An 18,468-nucleotide genomic window follows, 5' to 3' on the forward strand; every position below is an offset into this window, starting at 1 on the left:
GAAATACTATCATGCTGCCCAACTCAAGGAGCAATTTTCTGTCCTACATTGTCCCATTCATTTCATCTGTAGGACATATTATGTAAATCAGTCTAACTCCCTTCACTCCCACACACCCCCATCACACCCCTCTTTAACAATCTGGTGTTCCCTCCAGACCTACGCTGCCAAGAATTTCAGTGGTGGCTAAATAAAAGCCTGTATCACATTCCTTGACATAAGGGGTAGCACACCATCTTCTGTTTTACTCAGCATCTTGACAAGCCTCTGAGACAAATATTGCAGCAAATATCACATTATCTCTGATCTACACTGATATTTCCACTGGGACTGCTTTTGAAAACTACTGTTGCAGTGAGAACCGGAGGGGTTTCCAAGCTGCATAACTTCTTTGTTAATGCCACAGGTAAATTACCTTATATACTAGCCTGGGAAAAAGATTTTGGGATGGAAATTGATGAAGAGGTTTGGAGGGATTGGTCAGTAAGGGCACACAAAGGCATTATGAATGTCTTACTGGTAGAGGTGAGTTTTAAAGTTGTACTCTGCTGGTACTTGGTACCTGAACACCTCTCTAGAATGTACCTGGATTCCTCAGCCCTCTGTTTTCAGGACCGCGGACAAGTGGGCTTGGTGTTCCATTCGTGGTGGTCTTGTTGAAAGTCAAGCATTTCTGGATACGATATACTCTGTCCCCATGGCAAATATTATTAAGAAATCCAGATTACCTTTACTCAACAAAAGTGTTGAGGGGGTGCCTATACATGCCCAGAATCTAATATACTTTATGTTCCAAGCAGCCAAAATAGCCATTGCAACCGCTGGTTGATGTGGCGTTGATGGAGCACAAATTCACTTGCATTTTGACGAATTAATAGCTGGTTAGCATACTCAGGGATACCTCTCCAAGTTTTGAGAGAGTCTGGAGTCCTTGGATACAATATCTTCAATGTCTTTTCTGATGGCTCCTTCGGTGCTGACCGGGAGTGGCGGCTGGACAGGTCATGGCCTTTTTTCTTGCCTCCTTTTTCTCCCTCCTTTTTTTCCTTTCTCATGCTTTTTTCCTTCTTCCTATTGATGTCTCTATATACTTTTTATGTGATGCTAATTATTCACTATGCAGGAGTTTTTTTTCTCTATGGTTGTTTGTGCACTTTGCACCTTAGAGAGAACTTGGTATCTTATGCTTGGGATTCATTTTCCCCTTATTGGAGAGCCCACAGTTTGTTTACCAGTTCCCTCTCCTATATGCATTTCTGTTATTCTTTCATTATATCCTGGCACATGTAAACTTGCGTTTACGAATTAACATTGCTGCTTCTACTTATTTGTTGGCAACATAGCCCGCCTGTGTTGTGGACTCTCACTTGCTTCTTCCTCTGACAAATGGTGATATACCTCTTTTGGCATTTGTATCCTTTTTTGTGAAAAAACTTTCAATAAAAATGATTGAAACAGAAATAACAATATTTCATGCAGTATATCCAGGGGCCATAGGGTTCAGGAATTATGGGTTAAAGTAAGAGAGATCTTACACAAATTCACAGACATGAATTTTCTCTCCAAAACTTTCTTCTGCATACCAATGACCTCCTCCCAATTAGGAGATACAAGAAATCAGGGGAATACATTTAGCAGTTTGGGAAATGTGACATTAGCAAAAACGTATTAGATGTTTAAGTTGGTTCTTCTCTATCTTGGGGTCTCTTTTCTAAATATTATTCACTTTTAGCCTCTCTTATTTACCCATGAATACATGTCACCTGAACCCAGCATACCTGAAATTTAAAATGGTTACAAAACATAAAAAGATAAGGTATTATTTAAATGATGCTTGGCTCCAGAAAGACGCATTACACTCTACCAAGATCATCTCCTTATGTTGGGGGACTCGTTATCACATAGGCTCCATGAGTCATACTTTCTGGTCCTTAGTCAGGAGCCAGCCTTTTTGGAATGAGGTCATGCAGAAACTGAAAGTGTTACTAAACCCACAACAGTAAAATCAGTCTGTATATGCAGTAAAGCATGCTTGTTATACTCACTATGGAACCTAAGGGGTTAATCCTCTGCATTGTGTAAAAATTCTGTTTGATCCTGACTTCTCTGATCCTCCCCTTCTCCCAATGTCTCCCTCTTATCTCCTGATAAGACATATCGTGCGGAGATGCACGTGCTCAACTTGGTGTGTATTGCTAGAGAGGTTGTTTTTTTTCTTGGGAGAGGGCATGTGATTAGCACTGGGCCAATCAGCACTGCCCAGACAGAGGTCAGGGGTTCTGCATCCTCCTAAAGAAAACTCCTCCTACAATCTTTAACCAGTGCTCTGCTGGACACTGATAGAAGTCACAAGACTGCTCTAACTGCTGATGAAAAAAGGTATTTAGCAGTTTATAGTTACTAAAATAATTGCACTTCCATATTCTGTATACTGTGGGTGTCAGGGCTCCAGGTATGACCAGAGCTGTGTGGACTGACACAGGAAAATGCAGGCTTCAGATATGGTATAAACAATATAATTTATTAAGACTAACAATACAAAACGCAGTGCAAAACTAAACATAAACACAGTGCAAACAAACCAAACCACCCACCGATAACAATGCATACAATACAAAGAGTAGTCAGTAGCAAACGGGCAAACGGAGTACCAGGAACAGGCGGGAGAGTGGTTGGGGTCACAAGCTGGTTCAGTAACTCTCGGGCAGCACGGTACAGAGGGTCAGGCAGAGAATGGTCAGGGTCACAAGCCAGGTATCAAGCAGGAGAAGTCAGCAGAGGTCAGGATCAGGCAGGGTCAGCAACAAGTCAGACAGGAACATAAACAGGGATACAGGATACAAGGTACAGGGGCCCATGGAAAAACACACACCAAGGCCCTGACTGTGAGTCTGGCCATTCCTTAAATGCAACCCCTGCAATCAGCTTCAGGTGTTTGGCTGATTGCAGGGGTGAGTCTCTGATTGCTGAGAGCACCCGCTGGCCAGCCCTGGTACTGCAGCCCACAAGGCAGGTGAGTCCCACCATTATTGGCAAGTCCATTTCTGACAGTGGGAGACTGGATATAGTGAATGCAGGGTCCTGGGTTTAGTAACACTTGAATATTAAACATAAACATTGTACCTGGCCCTTTCATGTATTTATGGGTAAAACCTCATCTTCCCCCAAACTGTACACATCCACAATTAATAAGTCACATTTGACTACAGCCTGAAACCATTGGAGATTTTAGGAATCTCCAGATCGTCTAACTATGAGCAGTGGGAAACAAAAACTCAAATCTATCCAAGCTATGTAGAGGCTTATGGCAAAACTTTCATATATGGAACTGTAAGAGATGACCTGAAAATTACCATTTTCTTCTTTTCATTAATTAGGATGACATCTGATTAATGAGATTATTTATTACCTAGTCACACCATTGCAGTGCCATAGCACATGTATGTATGCAGGTGCTTGTAAAGTAAAGTATTATGTTATAGTAAGAATGTGTTTGTAAATGAATATGTGTTGGTATCACAGTATATTGCAATGTGGGTTAATTGCACTGTGTAGTTATGCTGCCCTGCAGAGTTGGGCAGTCCTGAGAAGCAAGGGTTAACTCTAGTTAATTAATGCAATGCTGAAATTCTATAAAAGGAAATAATATGCAACATAAAAAACAAAATATAAAACATGGCGAGCGCTCAAATATATAAATGTGCGGAAAACGTCTTAAAGATGACGTTTTTAAAGTGCAAAAGTGACATAAATGGCTGTAAACCAATATATAATATTTCCAAAGTCCATAAATAGATAAATAAATAATTAAGTGAATTCCGTGACTCCAGTGATTATGAATGAGTATATATTTCACTCACCAGATAGGGCAAAATAATACGCGTTTGAGTAATCAGACCACTCCTGGTCACCTGGATCTGGGAAGGTGAGGATCAAAGGATCATCTGGCAAACCACTGAAGGACAGGTAATTAGCATGTCATCACTCTCCAAGTATCAGGGTTACTCATCCATCCAGCAGGGGGAATCACACTCCAGGTATCAGAGATACACATCCATCCAGCAGGGGGATCACTCCCAATAGTAGGCATGGAGCACACAGGAATCCACCTTGGAGGGGGGGCTCACAATCCTTATATGTGGTGGCTGAATTAGTTTTCTTTTTTTTCCTTTATTTCACCTGCAGATCCAGCCTGTAACATATCCCCTGTTAACTCTACTGGCCAGGTTTTCACAGGCATTTTGGCAGTACTGCCCTTTGCAAGGAAGAAAAAGATGTGTATGTAGTATGAAGTATATGAAAAGATGTGTGTGAAGAATTGCTTGTACAATTTGTTATACTTAAATACCTTCCAGTAAAAGAACATGTGGTTACATAACTTGTTACTGTTCTGAAGTCACTTGAGGACAACTGTAAAGGAGTGCATGCGTGCTTGGCATATCAAAAGAACAGGGTTCACACCCAGGGACAAGAAAGGATAAAAAAATCTCACTACAGATGTCTAATGTGCAGTGCAGCTTTCCAGAAAAGGGTATACTGCCATTGTCAGTATCTACAGTACTAGCGGCGAATGCATAAGCAGCCTGCTGGCATAGGTGATGGAAGGCCCTGGCAGTGAAGGAGCTTGAGTGCTTAGGCTCCTCACGTAGCAATTGGAACCCCAATACTGGGTCTAGCTTGAGGGATAGGGTATCCTAGGGTCCCAGTCTGGAAGTCATGAAAGATGGAGTGAGGCCCTCAGGAATGAATAAGCAAGGGTTATGTACAAGGTTGAGCTTCCTAGGATTCAAGTGTAATATACAAATTAATATCACTGGCATGAGGTGACAGATGGAGTCTGGTGCAAGCTCTGTGTCTCCAGCTCAGAAATGCTGCACAAAGGAGACAAAAGAGTTCTGAAGTAAAGAACTGTTGTCCATAGTCTACAATGCAGAGTGTTACAGAAGTTGGGTCTTACTCTCAATAGTAAGAGAGGTTCCTTGTTAGGGTTTACATTAATTTAGCATTTCTTTCTCTCATTTATTTGTCCTTTTGTACTTATTTTTTTTTTTCACAAACTACAAAAATTACACCGTATAGGATTTTCTGATCATGAAGGCTATGCCAAAGTTTTTTTGTTTACCACTCTGGAGTTAATATGCAACACATAAGGCTTCGTAAAATTCCCTAGTCTCCATAGTCACTTTGCCATTTTCTCTCAACACTGACCGACTCTAACTGGCAGATTCAGTGTAGTCATGGCCAGGGGCGGACTGACCATTTGAGCACTCGGGCACTGCCCGAGGGCCCGGGGTCAGTAGGGGGCGCCATGAGATGCCCCTGGTACCTTTCATTGGCTTTTTCATAGGCTTTTTTGGGTGTGGGCGAGGATACAGGGGCCCTATGATCTCCTATTGCCCGGGGGCCCCATGAGTTGTCAGTCCGCCCCTGGTCATGGCTTGGTGTAGTCTATGTTCTGCAATACACAGCTAATACAGTATTATAGTCATGCTGCCACAGCAGGGATTGGTGAGCTAGAATTATATATTAAAAGTCCATTCTTGTCAAAAAACTCCCTTTCTCTCTGATCGTTTCCTTCTAAATGGAGTAGGAGGATCCACTGACCAAGGAAGCATAAAAGAGTGATTTACATTGTAGGATGCCCAAGTGATAAAGTGATTTACTCCAGCCAGTAGAACCGATTCAGTGCCTTGCCACCAGTTAAATATGAGTAGACCATTTACTACACACTAGGCTTTGTAAAATTCCCTAGTCTACATTGTTCTATTAGTCGCTTTGCCACTGCTTCAATGCCTTGCAACCATTAATAATGATTTTTTTCCAGCTTAAAAAAATAAATGATCAAAAATATATTTATGTTGAACAGAATCATAAAAGAAAAAAAAACTCTATACAATAATCTCCCTAAAGATGCTTTCATCTTATATATAAAGTCTCTGCCCTGTCACATTCCTGATATGGCTTCCAATTTTGTAGCATAAAGATAAAATGCAAATTCTGATTTTCCTGTTTGAGGATTCAATCACCTAATGATACTGTCATATAACATGTATGTTTCTGCTCTGAGCAGCTGCTCACAACACATGTGAGTCTCACCCCTGACCAGTTGGTTGCAGTACAGAAACTCTTTTGTCTCTGATGTTCACATTCCCTCCAAACACATTGTTCTCCTGCCATGGCTGTCACCTTTTTTTTTAACCCAGATTAATTTTTTTTCAAACCATATTGCACTGCATGGCTTTTGAGTCTGTCCAGCAGACTAAGAGGGGCCAACAAGGGGATTTTTGGCTAGGCCAGCCCCTTCAGTATTAAAGGTGGTGATAGTGTTGGTGGTGGTGATGGCACAGAACAGCTATAGTGTCAGTAAATTTCAAGCAGTTATAGGGAAAGCATAGGGAAACCTGATAAACTGCATAGGGAGAAACTGGGGTCAGTTAAGAAACTGAATTTTAATTCTAATTGTTAGCTTTTTGGGCAGTCAAACTCTTTGCTGTCTTTCTTTTATTCTCATTATTGGGGACTTTTTGTCTTTAATTTTATTTTATATTGTGGTAGATTAGAGGTCAACAGTCATTTTTAGCTGCTGTCCCATCCATTTTTGTTGTTGTAGGCTTTCCCCATTTTGCTTTTTTCTTTTAATTTTTCTTTTTGGTAGAAATGGCCCTTACTGATGTTTCTGTTCTTGGAGCCTCTGGTTCACAGTATGCAGCTGCAAAATGTGAAAGAAAATGTGCACAATGTGCATCTAAATCACCTCACAATATATTTCACAATCACTGCACTCACTTCCCCCTCCCAATCTCCATAAATAAAATAAAAGACATAGACCAGTTAGTCTGATTATCCCTGATTAAAACTGTCCCACTGCTGGCCAATTTTAAAAGCTGCATCCTCTATTGTATCCTAATTCTTGTAGTAAAACCTCAGCATGTGTTCTTTGTCTCAAGTAAATTTAGCTCTAGCCTTGTTTTTTAAAATTGCCTTGCGGCATGACAATTGTACATCAGTGGTCTCTTGTAAATAAAACATCTGCATGTACTTTTTGTCTCTAATACATTTTGACCTTACATCGCTAATTAGAACTGTCCTGCTGCTGGCCAACTTTACACTGCCATATCCCCTGCAGTATCTTCATTCTTGTACTAGAGCCCTTGTCTCTGCTTTTTGTCTCTAGTAAATTTGGGCCTTCCCTTGCTATTTAAAATTGTCCTGCTGCTGACCTATTTTACACTGTTGTGTCAGTTGTTCAGAATAGAGGCAATGACAACAGGTGAGCACAAAAAAAACAAATAACACATGTGAAAGGAATCAAGGCTTAGAGAAGCATGGCAGTAGTGAGGTAAGGATGAGACAGGCAGGAAAAATGCAGGCTGAATCATGACATTTCCCTTGCTGTATGTTTGCCTGTTAGCCCTAAAAATGACCAGAACTGAACACGATTCGCTCCTGTAGACTTCAATTGGAGTCGCTTTTAAGGTCGGGTTCTCCAAATTTGAAAGAAGATTAATCAAACCCTGGAAGAATCTAAAAAAATGGCGTAAATTGCAGTATTTATACCATAGTTTGTAGACGCTATAACTTCCACACAAAGCAATCAATATACACTTATTGGGATTTTTTTTTACCAAAAACATGTAGCAGAATACATTTTGGCCTAAATTTATAACCAACTTTGAATTTACTATATATTTTTTATAGCTGAAAAGTAAAAAATATTGTTTTTCTTCAACAATTTTGGTCTTTTTTTGTTTATAGCGTGAAAAATAAAAAGCGCACAGATGATCAAATTACACCGAAAGAAATCTCTATTTGTGTGAAAAAAAGGACGTAAATTTCGTTTGGGTGTAGCATTGCATGACCTCGCAATTATCAGTTGAATTAGTGCAGTGCCGAGTAGCAAAAAGAGGCCTGGTCATTAAGGGGGGTAAATCCTTAGGAGCTCAAGTGGTTAATATTCTGTGAATGTAACTTGCCCACATTAAATCTAGCATATATTTGTGCACTTTGTTAAATAACTATCACCTCTTCATTCAAAACTTAGTATGAAACCTCTGTAGGCTGAAAATAATTGTGAATTGACCTTTTTTCCCATTAGAACTTAAATTTAATCTTTACAGTATTTAAGAATCAAATAGATGTGTTTCTTTTGTAGCTGAACAGACATTCCTAGAATGAGATAACAGAAGCGTACTCGATTGGAAAACCTTGAGCACATTTACACAGTCTGGTAATGTGTTATGTGCATAATACCAACTTACCAAGCAAGGAGACTGTAATATTATACCTTGAATCCTGCAATTGTCTCAGGTTTTAACCACCTGCAGAGAAACTTATAGGAATAATTTTTAGAACAGCTAGAAATTAAATCAATACCTATTATGTGAATTGACTCACAGTCTGAGGACAATGGGTTCTAAAGGAACAAGTCAATTCTCACTAGTGGGAATGAGGTAACGCGGTAAACTACGGAGAAGTTTTTAAAGAACTTTATCTTCAGTCTGCCTTTGGAATCCAAAAAGTGATCAGATATATCATTGTCAAAATGACATATTTGAACATTAGACAAAGGTAATATGCGTCTACACAACCTTTATTTATCTAATGTTATATTTCATTTTGTGACAACATTTGACTTGTTCTGAGGTTGTTCTCTAGGGACAGCACAGTTTATTATCATATTCAATAACGCTTTGCTCTCTGAACTATATTTTTAACCACTTCAGTTTGTGGATCAGAGCAATTTTTACAATCCACTATGGGCCTGTATTATTAGCAATAACTTTAGACAAGAAAGTAATTGTTTTTGAGAAGACAAAAAGATTTATTTTGGCAATATCGACTTGCCAAAAGTATTTTTTTTTTAATTTATAGACAAAAACATAAAAAGGTGTTTTTTGTTTTTGTTTTGACCAGTGTTAGCATTTTATTCTATCATTTGTCACATTAAATGCTTCTAGTACAAAGTTATTTTCAAATGAAAAAAGGTGTTTTTTAATTTTTTTTTTTTTTACTTTAATGCAACAGTGAAAAAAAAATAAACAAAATCAAATGAAATGCAAAACATATAATTATTAAAAGGTAAAAATAAATAAAACCCAGCAGAACAAATAATAACTAAGGGAGAGAGAAGTTAAGTAGGGTTGATTAGGCATAACTTAAAACAGCAAATAGATGAATCTTTTTTTTTTTTCGTTCAACCAGACTCAATTCGCCCATTCACACATTTGATGTGGATGGAAGAATCCTCCCTGCTGAGCTTTTGTATTCTCACAGCAAGGAGACTTCCCTGTCATTAAAATAAATTGATCAGTGCTGACAGCCAGAACCGGATCTAGGGGGTTGATGGGGTGGGCTGTGCCCCCCCAGATTTTGCTTGTGCCCCCCCCAGATCTCTGAGAGCGCATTCCACTGATCCATGAGCCAGTTTGATGTAGAAGGTTGATGTAAGGGGGCACTCTGATGGGGGTACCTGATGTAAGGGGGCTCTCTGATGGGGACACCTGATGTAAGGGGGCTCTCTGATGGGGATAACTGATGTAAGGAGGCACATTGAGTGGGATAACTGATCATATGTGAGGGAACATCCTTATGAAGACAACTGATTCAAGGAGGGGCTCTGTTAGGGACACTGATATAAGGGGGCACTCTGATGGTGACACCTGATGTACTGGGGCACTCTGATGGGGACACCTGATGTAAGGAGGCACTTTGATAGGGATAACTGATCATATGTAAGGGGACATTCTTATGAGGATAATTGATTCAAGAAAGGGCTCTGATAGGGACACTGATGTAACGGGGCACTCTGATGGTGACACCTGATGTAGAGGGGCACTGTAATGTGGACACTTATGTACGGGGCACACTGTTGGGGACACTAGATGTAAAGGGGGACTCTGATTAGTAGTCATGATGTAGAGAAGGACTCTGAGTACTCCTGATACAAATGGGGTCTCTGATAGGACATCTGATATAAGGGAGCACAGGTTTTGTTTAATCACCGTAATCTAATGACAATCTAATGCATACTAGTGTTTCCCAGGTCATAACACTGTGTGACAGACTGTCAGTGACTCACACACATAGTGTTGACATTATGCCCCCTGACTTTTTTTATTGCACCCCCAGATCAGATAGACTAGAGCTGGCCCTGCTGACAGCTATAGCCGATGGTGCTAACCGAGAGGGGGAGATCCAACAGGCTGGTTGTCAGGTAAAGTGATGTCACGTACCTAGTCTTGAGGCCAAAATCATGATAGGTCTCTCCTCACTGAGTGCTCGACATCCCTGAGAATGCTGAGCCCAAAGAATCAGGGATTTCCAACTGTGCTGAAGGTAGGTAGTGCTGAAGGTAGGTGAGACCTCTGTGAATGGAAACCAGATGAAGAGGACAGCAGGTCCTCAAGAGGATACTGGATCATGCAGTTTTTTTTACTTCCTCTGAATCAACTGTGGGTATAGCATTGTGTATATGGAGGTTTTCTTTTTTTTTTCTATTGGTTGAGCTAGGGTCTTTTTTTCAACGTGACTAACTATGAAACTATGGTTAGTAAAGTCCTCTCACCATATTTTAGTTTAAAGGAATACTCCTTCCAATTTTAAATTAAATTGTATCTGGAACCAAAACTTTTTGTTATATTTTTTGGATAGAGCAGTGAGGGGTTTCAAATTCTATCAAGTTGTTATTCCTTTCTTTATTCTCATGGAGGAGATTTGTTCAGTTAGTCATGGTGACCACTGGAACTGAAAGTAAGGGAAAATCTAAAAATTTTAATGTTACTAGAATAGGCGGAAGATTCTTTATACCTCACTTTGGAGAGAATTCCCCAAGCTTTGGGGTTTATTTACTAAAGCTGCAGAGTGCAAATTCAGGCTCAATTCTGCATAGAAACCAATCAGCTTCTAAACTCAACTTGTTCAATTAAGCTTCGGCAATAAAACCTGGAAGCTGATTGGTCTCTATGCAGAAGTGAGCCTGATTTTGCACTCTCCAACTTTAGTAAATAAACCCCTTTGTGTCTACAGGACAGGAAATGAGTAACATCTCCCAATGACACAAGGATGGCAAAAAAAACCCAGAATGTACTCATTTCCCTGGAAGGGTGCAAATATCTGGTCACCCTCTATTAAAAAGGTGACTTGGTAATATGGTAAGTTCTTTCTATGAGCCTCAAGGATTCCATCCTATACAAAATGTGTCACCATGGAGCAATTTGTGAGCACCATTTTAAAGCTATGGCCCAATGAACAGCAATAAATAAAGTATGCAGACACTTTTCACAAGGGAGAGTTATATCTGGAATCGGAGCAAGCGATAAACACATTGGCAGCATTAAAGGAAAAGTTAGGACAATTATTTGGGCAGTTTTAGTTCCTATTTTTTGCCAGAGAGGATGGAGCCCAAAATATATGTGTGAATCTCCAAACTATATTTGTGAATGTTCAATTATCTAAACAGCCTCAAAAAACAGGATGGGGACACCTCTGGAAAGATGGTATGATGATTATAGATTGTTAAATACCATATATTCATAGCCTGATTTTGCACTAGCTTTAGCAAATAAACCCCTTTGTGTCTACAGGACAGGATGTGAAGTGACATCTCCCAATGACACAAGGATGACAAAAAAACAGACTGTACTAATTTCCCTGGAAGGGGGCAAATATCTGGTCACCCTCCTAATAAAAAGGTGACTTTCAGATTTCACCATAAGATCATCCCCATTATATTATTATTCCATTTTAGTTTTTTTTTGTTTTTTTGGCACACAGAGGTGTGGAAGAGGCCCGTATCCCTCAACATTTGGACAAGGTTCCTTTACAAGGTGGGAGGCTTTTGCCCCCTTGCAGGGTACCCCCAATATTGAAAGGCATGTGGCCTGGTATGGTAAAGAAAGGGGGGCTGCATACTCTCTGCTCTCCCTTTCCTGGCCACCAAGCTGCATGCCTGGATAAGATTTTGTTTGGAATATTAACAGTATCCCCACACATTTTTTTATTAATTACTACATACATTACTGAATTATAATCCAGTCCTGTGCTGGTTTATAATTTAGAAATGCAAATAGTCCCCCTGATTTGAAAGAGATTTTCGGAAGCAAATCTGCAACATTTGGGGCAAATTAAGGTTTTCCTAAACAAGAACAACAACCCTACGCTATACCAGCCTTTGTGAAAGAGTTTGAAAGTTTGTAGTTCTATGAGTATTATACTCAAACAGATTTCACCTTGATGTAAGGTTTTAGAAATGTTTGGACAACTGGGGTCACCGGTCATTTTGTACAATGTAATGTTCGTTACATTAGCGGATTCATCTTTTAATATTCACAAGAAACCTTTTACATGTGTTTGATTCCTTTACCTTCACCCTTTCATAATGTAAGCATTGTGTCATGTACAGTATGCATAATTGCATTACTCATTCAAAATCCACTTAAAATGTACTGATTAGGTAGAGAACAGATACAGTATATTTGAACTAGATGAATGTTTGCTTCAGTACATAGTCAGATGTTAATTTAAAGTTCAATGCTGTTAAAATTGAGGTAGATCATTCCTCCTAATTAAGGAAAAGTGGAAGAGAAGCCTAATGCAGGCCATAGATGGGGAGAAATCCGGCTGTTTTTGTAAACAAAAAACCGAAAAATCGGTCGTTCAATAGGCCGACGTTACCACCAACAGTAAAAAAAATCGGCCCGATTTTCTTCCCGTCTACGGCCAGCATTTATTTACTTCTGTCCCTGCAGAGAGCCCCGCTATTATATTTGACATTAAAAAGTATTGCGGATGCAATATTGTATCTATTTGTATCCATTTCGGATACAGATGGGTTTTTTCGGATACAAATAGATACAATGTTGCAACCAAAATACTTTTTAATGTCAAATATAATAGCGGACTGGAATTCTCCTTCTTTCTCTTCTTCTTCTTTCTCTTCTTCTTTCTCTTCTTCTTCTTCTTCTTTCTCTTCTTCTACTACTTCTCCTTCTTTCTTTTCTTCTTCTTTATCTTGCTCTTCCTCTTCTTCTTTTTCTTCTTCTTCTACTTCTTCTTTTATTTCTCTTCCTCTTTTTTCTCTTCCTCTTCTTTCTCTTCCTCTTCTTTCTCTTCTTCTTCTTCTTGCTCTTCCTCTTCTTCTTTTTTCTTTTTCTTGCAGGTCACGGCTCATGTGCAGATTTTTTATCAGTAAAAAGATCTGCCGATTTGCCCATCATTGCCGCGAAATTCATCCGATCGGCAAAATTGGACAATTTTTTTCCACCTTTACCAATCAAAAAACTCTGACAAAATCCAGAAAAATGGATGACCAATTAACCCATTAACGGTGCGAAAATCGGCCGACCCATCTATGGCCTGTATAAGTCTAACTAATCTTAAAAATGTTCCCTCCCCATTCCTCCTACCTATCCTGCCAAACCTGTGTAAAAAGATGTGTGTACTTACCTATTTTCAATCCACTCCAGTCCAGTCATGTGAACCTGCAGTTCCGGCTCCGCTGTGTCAGTGAGTGGCAGCTGCAGTGGAGAGGATGGAGCACTGACAATGGCTGGGCTATAAAAAAGGCTAAATGAAACTTCCATGTTACCACCTCAAAACTCAATATATACTGCAAAATAATAAAATTAACTTTAATGCAAATATTCAAACAATGCTATGTGTCATCAAATTATAATCCTGTGATTGAATAATGTGTAATCAATATATCCTACAAAATAAATGACTGAACTGAATCCAATCTGTATACTGGAACAATGCTGTATATTACCAATTATAATCCTATAATTAAATTGTATGCGATTGGTGCCATAACTACAGACTACCACAAACCAAGAGGGCAGCTCACATTTAAATGCATTCCCACATAGTGAAGTACATAAATGATATAGATATAATGTGGTGGTTTCAATCAGACACCTCTCTGCGTTCTCCCCTTACAGGTGTTGCTATACCTCTAGGTGGCCAGTAGGTGTTGCTTTGTCCGTGGACTGATTGCAGCCTGCTCCACGTCCAGCTGCGGCCTAACCTGGTATAAGGAGTCAATATAGACCAGACCGGAGGAAACATGAGACGGGAGTGACAGCATTAACAATGTACAAGGTGGAGATCTGGTAGTCTCTAAAAGTCAAGCACACCAGGTGATAATTCTGCAAGGGAGAAGATCCATACTGAGGGAACCAAGGATACAATACCATACCAGGAGGAGGTGGTATCATTCCTACATAGACCTAATTATGAAAGTGTTAGGTCTATTGTTGGAGGTGAGCAGATTGGGATACAGGTGCTACGTATTGATGTGCCATCCTGGAGGAGTTGGACTGCCTGTGCAAGCACTGTAGGGTCCAGGTATCGCCTCATGCTACCAGTAGTGACACTGACCCTAGCCAAATGCAAAACTAGTGAAAAACAGTCAGAAAAGGTGAGTAGGGAAAAAAATGTTAGTGGCCTCCACCTGTAAAACCATTCCCATTTTGGGGGTCATCTCATTGTTGCCCATCTAGTGCACCTGTTGTTAATTTCATTAACACCAAAGCAGCTGAAACTGATTAATAACCCCCTCTGCTACTTAACTGACCAGATCAATATCCCAGGAGTTTAATTGACTTGATGCTATACTCTGATTAAAAAGTGTTCCTTTTATTTTTTTTACCAGTGTATATATAATTTAATAAACTATTCACTTTTTTTCTGGAGTTCTGCTTTAAGCTCAAGGGTAAGGGTAGTTAATTTTATTTACCTTACACACCTGTAATTAACTTTACTTACCTACCCTGAAAACAGGGATGTCCTGGAACTTTCATTCACAATAGTGATGAACACAACAGAGTTAAAGCGGAGTTCTGCCCCTACCACCTCCCCCCAAAAAAATTAAAAGTCAGCAGCTACAAATACTGTGGCTGCTGAATTTTAATATTAGGGCACTTACCTGTCCATGCATCCAGTGGTGTCCTCACCCTGAGCCAATTCTTCAATCAGCTGTTGGGTGCCAGTGCCGCCATCTTGACTAAGGAAAACTGGCAGTGAAGCCTTATGGCTTCACTGATGGTTTCATACTGCGCATGTGCGAAGTGCACTACGCTTTGTGAATGGGCTGAAGTCCTTTGGGACCTTGGAGGTGTCCCAGAGTGCTGCGGAGGGTGCCGAACTTCAGGCTCAGTTCGCTGCGGCGAACTCAGCCGGAAGTGGGAGTGGGTACAAGGCAAAACCAGGTATTTGCCCTCCCCCAAAGGTGCCAAATGTGGAGGCAGAAAAGCAGAGTGTCCACTTTTGGGTGGAACTCCACTTTAAATGACAACATATCTTTAAGATGGAATTCACGACCTGTCATAAAATCATTAACTTTGATATTGGCAAGCAAATTATTTCTCTTCCCCAGCAGTTCAAATGACATTTATGCCAGCTCCTGTTTATATATTTGAAGAAATGCATTGTTCATTAAAGCAAAGTATGATGGACTGTTAACTATAGAGGCTGGAGTGAGTTCATGTGGTCATAGAGCGGTTACCCCATCTGTTAGAAGTGGCAAGAAGAACTAACTGTTATATAACCTTAACTTCACCTAAAGGAGATAGAACACATGAATCAGAATTATTATTATCACCAGCAAAGGTGTGCAGGTTCATACAGGATTTAATTTTGGCTGAATGTTTTTTGGCCTTCTACACATTGATATGGTCTTGGTGATTCTACACACATTCATATGTATTACAGCGCAGTTCAACTCAAAAGCGGAAGTTCTCAATATTTGCCTCCTCTCCCCCATCCACTGCCATATTTGGCACCTTTTTGGGGGAGCAGGTACCTGGTTTTGACAGGTACCCAGCTCCCACTTCCGGCTCAGTTCGCCGTGACGAAGTGACCTGGAAGTTTGACCCCTGCTTGCTCCTGCAGTCTCCTGGGAATTTTCACAGGTCCCAGGAGACTGCCGGACCAATCAGGATGCGCAGCGTGACTCGCGCATGCGCAGAGGGCACCAGGCTGTGAAGCCGCAAGCTATCACAGCCTGGTGCCCACAATAGAGATGCCGGTGCCATGGAGGACAGAAGGAGAGAAGGGGCCCGCATGGGTGAGAACATCGCTGGACCCCGGGATAGGTAAGTGTGTTTATTAGAAGTTAGCAGCTACAGTTTTTGGAGCTGTTGACTTTTAATAGACACAAAAATGGCTGACACTCCACTTTAAGGACCAGTAGTACAATTTTTTAGCTGGGGACAAATGTTTTGGTAAGGTGTGTTTTATAAAAAGAGGGTGTGATCACGGACAAGGGATAGCGATTTCTGTGCATGATCTGTTCACTGGCCATTGGAGGATAAGCAATAAAGGCCTTTGCAAGGGTTGGGGAACAAAGAGGAAGATGACTGTGGCTTGGAGAAAGGAGATGATAAGGAGTTGATGGTGGAAAGGGGTGAGAGAAGGCAGAGAGAGATATGAATATTGCTGAACAGTGGAGGGGAGAATGGAGAGGTAGCTGATCACATTGCACTGGGAGAAAACGAAGAGGAGGATCTAGTCATGGACTGGAGATGAAAGAGAAAAGGATTATGGGCAGTCAAGGGTCACATATGAATTATCATTTCTCTCTCCTAATGGAGAATAGGCAGTTCATACCATTTTTCCGATTGTGAAATGTGAAGTAATTGAAACACTGTTTGCACAATAAACATAATACAAAGGATGGGATTAAGCTAAAGGGGCAAGTGCAGTCGCCCTTCTCCACTGCAGTTGGCACTCAACTGCAGCGGCATTGTAGGAGGAGAGGAAGTCAGGAAGAACCTGTTCCTCTATGGTTTCCTGGGTCACTGGGGAAGTGATTCGGCTAGATGCTGCCACACCATGTGACTGGTGGCCATCTTGGGTTAGCAAGAATCTATTTAAGACCTTGGCTCCCGAGTTTGGCACGCATTTTGCGAGTGGACAGTGTAGATACAAGTTACCTGTCTGTCAGGAAAAGTGAATAGCAGTAAGGAAAGATTCCAGATGAGTAGGGACAGGATAGGGACATGCTATACTTTTAAGGATTTCATTCCAATTGGGCACATAACGGCCAGGCCATATTCCACCCTCGGAGACAGATGCTGTCGGCATTCAGGGGAGCGGCTCTGACGTTACCACACTTAAAGGCAACTACACAGCAAGTATATTGGAGTGCGGCAAACACATTGAGGATCCTGTATTTTTGTATAAAAAGCGATTTCAATTCAAATTTCAACTAAGCCCCCTCTCGATTCATCGATGTGCATGGGTGTCTCAGCTATCCCAGGACTTCCTCTTCTCAATAGCTGAGACAGCAGTGGGAACCATTGGTCAATCAATCACAGCCAGTGAGCCAATAAGAAATGAGAGGGGGTGGGGGTCGATCCATGGCTCCATGTGTGAATGGACACAGAGCAGCAGCTGGGAAGAGTGCATGCTCGGGTGCCCCCACAGCAAGCTGCTTGCTGCGTGGGCACCCAACAGGAGGGAGGGGCCAGGAGCACTAGTGGGGGACTTGAGAAGGATCCGGGCTGCTCTGTGCAAAACCACTGCACACAGCAGGTACATATAGACATGTTATTTATTTATTTTTTAATGTAAGCATTTGGAATCTTTTTAAAAGTGTGTGCACTTGTGAAACGGCAACAAACTTTGGTACCCTAACTGTCCCATAGGCAAAGCTTTAATAGCCCCCACAGGTTATTAATTTAGAGTTAAAGTGGTTGTAAACCTCAGACATGAAATATGATGTCATGTACCTGGTCAGAGTCCAAAGTGACTAGAGGGCTTTCCCTGCTGAGTCCAGAGCACCCCTGAAAGCAGAGACAGGGAGTGCTGTGCCCAAAGAAGCACGAGTTGCCAGCTGCGGAGTAACCTGAAGAGCAGAGTGGATGAGGCACTTGAAAGGGACTTGACCTTGCAGTGGTGTCAGCAGGGCAGAAGACACTCTAGATGAGAAGGTGACATTTTGACCATCCCAGGGTACCAGCAGGACAGGTGGAACTCTGGATGGACAGGGGGATCTTGACAGGTGAGCAGAACAGGAGATGGAGTTAGGAGCCAGGGCCAGGATCATGCACAGTAGGTCAGTTAGGAACAGAAGCATAAGTGTAGTCAAGATCTAGCCAAAGTCATACACAGGGAGCAGGCAGTAAGTGAAGTCCATAGAATAAACAGGGGTCAGAGCCAGGAGAGAAGACAAGCCAAGAGAGCAATCGGAAATCCAAGAATATAGCAGCACAGAAGCACAAGGAAACGGGGCTGACGATCATCCAGCAACTTGTGAACCAGAGTGCTGACTTTAAATAGACCATTGAGCGCAAAGAACTGTCACGCGTTGCGTGCCCCATGGCACAATGGCTCACAAATTCACACTGTGCATATTAGCATGGCCATGTTGAATGTTGGCAGATGTGCCTGTTTCTCTGTGGCTTATCCTCTGACAGTGCCCCCCCCCCCAGGGGCAGCCTTCAGATGCCCAGGCGTGTTTGTTTCGCT

This window comes from Staurois parvus, unplaced genomic scaffold (genome assembly GCF_062004578.1).
Source record: "Staurois parvus isolate SC_StPar_1 unplaced genomic scaffold, SC_StPar_1.0 ptg000027l, whole genome shotgun sequence".
Classification (NCBI taxonomy): Eukaryota; Metazoa; Chordata; class Amphibia; order Anura; family Ranidae; genus Staurois; species Staurois parvus.